This window comes from Marmota marmota, unplaced genomic scaffold (genome assembly GCF_001458135.2).
Source record: "Marmota marmota marmota unplaced genomic scaffold, marMar, whole genome shotgun sequence".
Lineage (NCBI taxonomy): Eukaryota > Metazoa > Chordata > Mammalia > Rodentia > Sciuridae > Marmota > Marmota marmota.
In genome coordinates, this window is record NW_026000222.1 from 1,280,616 (window position 1) to 1,286,910 (window position 6,295).

A 6,295-nucleotide genomic window follows, 5' to 3' on the forward strand; every position below is an offset into this window, starting at 1 on the left:
GTGCACCTCCCTTCGGGCCGGGCCGTCGCCTGGCGCGGTGGGCGCGGGTGCGAGCGCCTCGCTTTGTTCCTGGCATTTTGGTGGCGAGATAAGGGGAGGCAGCCGCGCGCAGCAGATGGATAACGCGATAGCGCTCGGCGCGCCGCCTATCTCACTTTCCATCGGTTCCCTTTTCTCTCTTTCTTGTTGGGGGCCGGGCAGGGTGGAACCCCACCCCACCCCCCAGAGCCAGGGAATCGGGTGGGGGCCTCTTCTCCTAGGCCCCAGCCAGAACGGGCACCCAGGGCCTGCCCAGAGCTGACTGGGAGAGGGAGGGTCCCAAGGCAGCGGGAGGGGCAGGGTCTTAAGGCCACCAGGAGCAGCAGCAGCTGTGCCATGCTCTATCTGGCCCGCTGGCGAGCACCCACGGGCACTGCCCACCTAATAGATGAGAGCAGTGAGGCTCAGGGAGTGTAGTTGCTTGCCCAAGGTCACACCGCCTGGGCAGGTAACTGGGTGTAAGCATGCCTCTCTGGCACAAGTCGGGTTGTCTGGAAAGGGGAACCCCCTTCTCAGACGGGTGGGCTGGTGGGGGCACTCAGGAGATGGCCGGAGCCCAGCAGGGACTCTGGGCCCAGGGCCTGCAGGCAGACTTTAGCATCCTCAGCCCTGCTTCATAGACGTGGACAGTGAGGCTCAGAACAGCTCAGAACAGACGGGGCAGGCTGGGCCCCAGGCTCCCTCCCGAGCACCCTGGAGGCTCTGCGCTCCCTGCGTGATTCTTGTAACCTCCATCTGGAGACACTGGTGACCAGGGGCTTCCAAGCAGTGGACAAGGGGTCACCATGGACCGGAGAAGGCTCTGGGCCTCTGCAAAGCGCAGCGAGGCCATCGGCAAATGAAGTCATTTGCCAGAAACCGCAGAAGAATGGCGGCAGGAGGATAGAGAGGAGGTGCAGGGCCCTTGCAGCCACGCGCGCCCCAGGTGGTGCCCACCACCCGGCCAGGACCTGCAGGCCTGGGCAGCTCCACCTCCTCCGTCCGCTTCTCAAAGCTGAGCATGCGGGGACTGTGTGTGTGGCCGTGGCGCAGGCGAGGGGACCAGGCCAGGGGTGTGTTAAGTCACTTGCCCAGAGGTGGGATTTGAGCTCTGGCAGCCGCACCCCACAATTATCCCTTACCCCAGAGACACCTCGTCTTCCTGAGACAGCTGACTTTCTTAGAATGTGGATATAGAGCAAAATCCAGAGGACAGAAACAAACTTCCTCATCAAAGGAGCCCCAAGAAATACGCAAGAGTAGAGACAGACCAGTCTTAGCCACAGCTTCCACTGTTCCTGGGACAGGGCTGTGGGCCCCAGCGGTCACTTTCCTTCTCTGTGCCTGGGCCTTTTTCCTTGAAATGGAGGTGGTGGGCCCACTAGGAGAGGGACCCAAGGCTGTAAACAGCTCAGAACCCCCAGCCAGATGGAGACCCAGATCTGGACCCAGCCTCTAAGCCAGAGTCCCTCTTGTTTCCTCTAATGCTGTGTGACCTTGGGTCAGTTACTCAGCCTGTCTGAGCCTTGAGTCATCAGAGGAGAAACGAGGTTAAAGTTACTCTTCCCAGGGCTATAGGGAGGCCCTTATTCCACAAGACAGGTCAAGTCCAGGCCTTGCATGCAGCCAGGACTCAATAAAGGGAGCTATTAATAGTGGCAACCATCAGGGTCATAACTGGGGAGTCCCAGAGACACAGAGAGATGTTGGGGACCTTGTCCATGCTTCCTGCCCCTGGGACCCCAGAGAATCTCACTTTTCAAGAGTCACTGAAAAATGAACCCAGAGGCCGACTGGGATCCCGAGTGGCCTCAGGAGGGCCTTGTGGAGCAGGGCTGGGCTCAGCCTGGCCACCACCCCAGGGAGAGGTTGTCCCCACGGGGCCTCTGCTTCTCCTCCCACGTGGCGGGCGCCTCGCCTGTCCCTCAGCGGGAGGATTAGCCACACGCCGGCCCTAATCGCCGCCGTATCACACATCAGCACAGGATCTCGGATCAGCTGAAGGAGACAGGCTTCATCCAGACAGACGCACGCGCTACCTGAGCCCATCTGGGCCCGACTGATGGCTGGAGTGGTGGGGGACAGCCCTGAGCCACGGGCTTCCACATGGGAAGGGGGTGACGTAGACGGAGCAGCCAGAGTTCAGATCCCGCCCCCAACGCAGCTGGGGCTCCGCTGGGGCCTTGGCATGGAGTGAGCACCTCCTGTATACCGGCCACCGTCCAGGGACCGAGGCAGGGACCGGGCAGGTGAAACCCCGCCTGCGCATATACCTTGACAAACGGTACCCACTGGACAGATGAGGCCCTGGGCACCAAGACTGCCCTGAGGACACAGCCCGGGCCTCCGGGCTCCAACCCCATCTGCCCACCACCAGGCTGCAGGAGGCCTGGAGGCTGCATCAGCCCGCTGACCCTGCCGCCTGGGGCAGAGGCAAGTCCAGGGGGGCAGAGGCTCGGTGCGCTCTCCTGAGCAGAGCCCTGCTCCAGCCACCCCAGCCTGGCCTGCCAGGGGCCAGCTCCCGGGGAGTCTCTGTGCAGAGCCCCCGTCTGTGCAGCCGGACACTGGTGGCTGCCCGCCTGGCCAGGAGCGTCGGCCAAGGGCTCCCCTCCGGGGCTCCGTCCTCCCCCCTTCTCCCTACCTTCTTTTTCAAAAACATAATTTATCTGTGTATTATCAAGAAATCCAGACACTTTAATCAGTGAGCTATGAAGTCAGAATTTCCATTCTTATCTGCGGGAGGAGTGGAAATGCAGGAGATAGGCCATCGCTGGTGGGGAATGCTAATGGACGGAGGCGGGGCGCTGGCCACGGGAGCCTATCTCCTCCATTATCGAGGCCGTATCTGGCCAACCATCGCGGCAGTAATGGGGCCAGTTCAACTTTCCGAGTTATCACAGGAGCTGAAACCTGCGCCCGCCAGAGGCCCGACGGGAGACAGTGCGGGGACCAGGCTTCAGTGGGAGGGGGATGGCCATGGAGCCGGCACAGTGGAGGCCGGGCACTCCCCGGGGAGGCTGCCTGTGTTGGGTGGCGCTGGGTGAGGGCCTGCGGCTCAGAAGGGGAAACTGAGGCAGAAGCCCCTCGGGATCCCGCGGCTGGGTGGAGCCCGGCCCACAGGCTGGGAGGAGGCAGGCCCCGCGCGTGATGGAGTGGGGAGTAGACACTCACCCCTGGCCCTGGACGGCAGGCCCTGTTCCCAGTGGCTTAGCAGCCCAGCCTCGGGAACCATCAGCAGTGACCTGACGGGCACGGTGTCCTGGGGCATGGCCCCGCAGCTCCCCACCGGGCTCAGGAATCCCAGCCCTGGGCCCTGGGAGTGCGCACGGGGCACCTCGCAAATGTTGGGGGGCTACCCACCTGGCCCGTGAGTGGCCACCTGTACCACGGGAGAGGGAGCCCCAGACCCACTTGTGGCCACACCCTGGGCTTAACCCAGGGTCTCACCCCAGGACACCAGCCGGCCAGGGCCCCGGTGCTGCCCAGCAGGGCTGGCCCACGGGTGCCTGGTGGAGCTGCAGCTCTGGACTCCTGCTGCGGCCTCTGCCCAGGGAGGAGGGAACTCGCCAAGGTCACGTTCTGGGAGGCACCGCGGGGAGCCCCGGGAAGACCTCCGTGTCCTGAGCGTGAAGATGGGCACCGCCAGGCCCAGCGTGGCTCGGGGACAGCTCTCCCCAGGAGAACCGCCCTGCAGTGCCCGTCTCCTGTCCCCAAGGTAGGTGCCAGCCTGACCTTTACACTCCCTGGCCTCACTTCCTCCCGGGACCTCCCTCAAGACTGCAGGGGGCGCGAGGTCAGTCTGTGCAGTGCTGGGCACGGCGTGGGCACGGGCTGGGCTGCACGTGCTCGCGGCCTGGTGGGAGGAGGCTGGGCCTGGGGCGCTGGCTTCCCCCGTCACACGGAGGCCAGGAGCACCCTTGCTGGGGTGGAGTCCTCCCAGGCTCTGTCCCTGTCCCCAGAGGAGGAGCTTCGCAGGGGGGGCGAGGCCACCTGGCCTGGCCCCTCCCCGCCCGCTCCCAGTGTCTGGATCTGGGGCACAGACTTCGTGTGAAAGTACCAAGGAGGCCAGGGGCTGGAATGGGTCTCAGCACCCAGGACAGAGGGCTGGAGGTCAGATGCCAGGAGGAACCGGCAAGAAGCAAGCCCAGGAGACTGGGAAGGTGCAGAGATGCTGAGGGGGTGGTCAGCAGTCGGGGGGGGAGAAAGGTGGCCCCTGTGCCCCTCCACTGAGTTGCACTGAACCACACAGACCCCACCCCCTGCTCTGCCTGGCCATGCCTGCTGTGGGGCCTCCGCCGTCCTCTCCAACCGCGAGGTGAACGATGCTGACCCACTGATAGGGGGCACCTGAGACTCAGGAACTCCTGGCACGAGGACCAGGCACCCTTAGAGCCCATCCTGGGTCCCCGAGAAAGGCCCATTTTGCAGAGATGGAGACTCTGAGATCAACTCCCCATAGGCACAGAGTGGGACAGCTGCAAACCTAGGATGGGCCTGTTCCCAGCAGTGGCTGCTCACAGGGAACCCCCACTGTGGTTGCTTCTCAGGAGCAGCACCCTGCTCCCGGTTTGGGGGACACAGGTCCCCAGCCTGGGAGCAGGGATAGGGCTCATGGAGACCACCCCCACTCCCCGGCTGACTCTGTGCTGTGTGACTCTCAGGCACCCACACCCTCTCTGACCCATTTCCTTGGATGCAGAATGGGTTAAGACCCCTAGTTTAAGCAGGTGTCTGAAGAGTCCCAGGAGGGATGGCGAACACGAGTGAGCCCACCAGCACTGGCACCCTGGGCTGATGCCAGCCGGGGTCCTGCTCCCACTCCAGCCCTGGGGCAAGAAGCCAAGGGACCCGGGTTCCAGGGCCAACTTTGACCTCACCCAGCTCAGAGGCTACATAGCCGCTCCATGTTGCAGGTGGGGAAGCTGAGGCTCGGAGAGGCTGCGGCCACCTGGGGAGGTCAGGGGAGTGCCTGGGGGCAGGCAGGGGCCGCGTCTCTACCCCACCAGCCCTGCCCAAGGTCAGCGCCACACTCCTGCTGGCCAGGCGGCGTCTCCCAACACACTGCTGAGGAGGGGGGAGGGAGGGGCCGCGGAGAGCTCCAGGGATCCCGGGGACCTCTCAGGGGCTGAGTGGACTCCACCCAGAGGCACCCCAGCCCCGGGGCCCCTGACCAGCTCCTGCATCAGGTGAACAAGTGAGGCCTTGGTCTTCTCACCTGTGAAGCTGGCCACTCGATGACGAGGCTGTCAGGCAGGGAAGGACCACAGGCAGGGCCAGGTGGCCAGGCCGTGACACAGGTGGGGGCCGTCTTGCCTCAGACAGCAGCACCTGAAGGGCAAGGCTGCTCCGGGGCCTCAGGTGCCCGCACACACCAGTGGGAGGTGCTCTGGGGGACCTCCTGCTGCACACCAGCGGGCAGGGCTGGGCCACAGTCACAGCAGGCCGCTGGACTCCCGGCCAGACTCCAGGCTGGGCTCCTGTCCCGGGAGGGCCCTGCCCTGGTCGCCTCTAACCCTGGAGCCCTCGGGGTGCAACCCGGGTCTGGGGGTCGCGCTGGGGCCGCGGCAAGGCCCCTCCCTCGCCACCATCAGCTCCCGCTCCTCAGCCACGGGCTGGAGAGGACAGCACCGTCTCCTCCCGGGTCTGCTCTCTGTGCTCACCAGGCACCACTGTATACCAGCTCACCAGGCACCACTGTATACCCGTCTCCTCCCCGGTCTGCTCTCTGTGCTCACCAGGCACCACTGTATACCAGCCCTGCTTGAGCAGGGGAGAGAGCCTGGGTGGGAGGGCCATGTCTGGGAGCAAGGGCAGCAGCCACCTGCCGTCCCGACACTGGGGTCTGTGAGTCAGGGCCATGTGCCCAGCCCCAGGGTCACTCAGAGCCAGACCACCCAGGGCTGCAGGGGGCCTGGTGCCCAGTGTGCCTCTGCTCCGCCTCGGCGGCCCTTTAGCACTGGGGCAGCACTGACCTCGGGGCTCTGGGCCCCTGGGTTCTCATTTGAGAAATGGGAGATTGGACTGGGGCATGTGCCTTGGCCAGAGCACATGGGCACAGAGAGGGCACCGCACGGCTGTCACCTGGGCCCAGGAACACAGGGAGGAGCAAGAGGAGGGAGAGGATGAGAAGAGGACAAGGAGGGGGAAGGGAGGAGGAGGAGCAGCAGGAGGAGTACTGGGAGGAGGAGTCAAGGGAGGAGGAGGAGCAGGAGGAGGAGCAGTGGGAGGAGGGGAGGAGGGAGAGCAGGAGGAGGAGGAGGGAGAGCAGGAGGAGGAG

The 6,295-nt window shown here is 64.6% G+C and overlaps 1 long non-coding RNA gene across 1 annotated transcript; it reads right to left on the reverse strand.

Moving 5' to 3' along the window:
* Positions 1–2,691: 2,691 nt before the first annotated feature.
* Positions 2,692–6,224, reverse strand: LOC125613055. The gene is made up of 2 exons (XR_007343546.1): positions 5,234–6,224; positions 2,692–4,966 (listed from the first exon to the last, which is right to left on the reverse strand). It is a non-coding gene; the product is annotated as an uncharacterized LOC125613055 (long non-coding RNA).
* Positions 6,225–6,295: the final 71 nt, after the last annotated feature.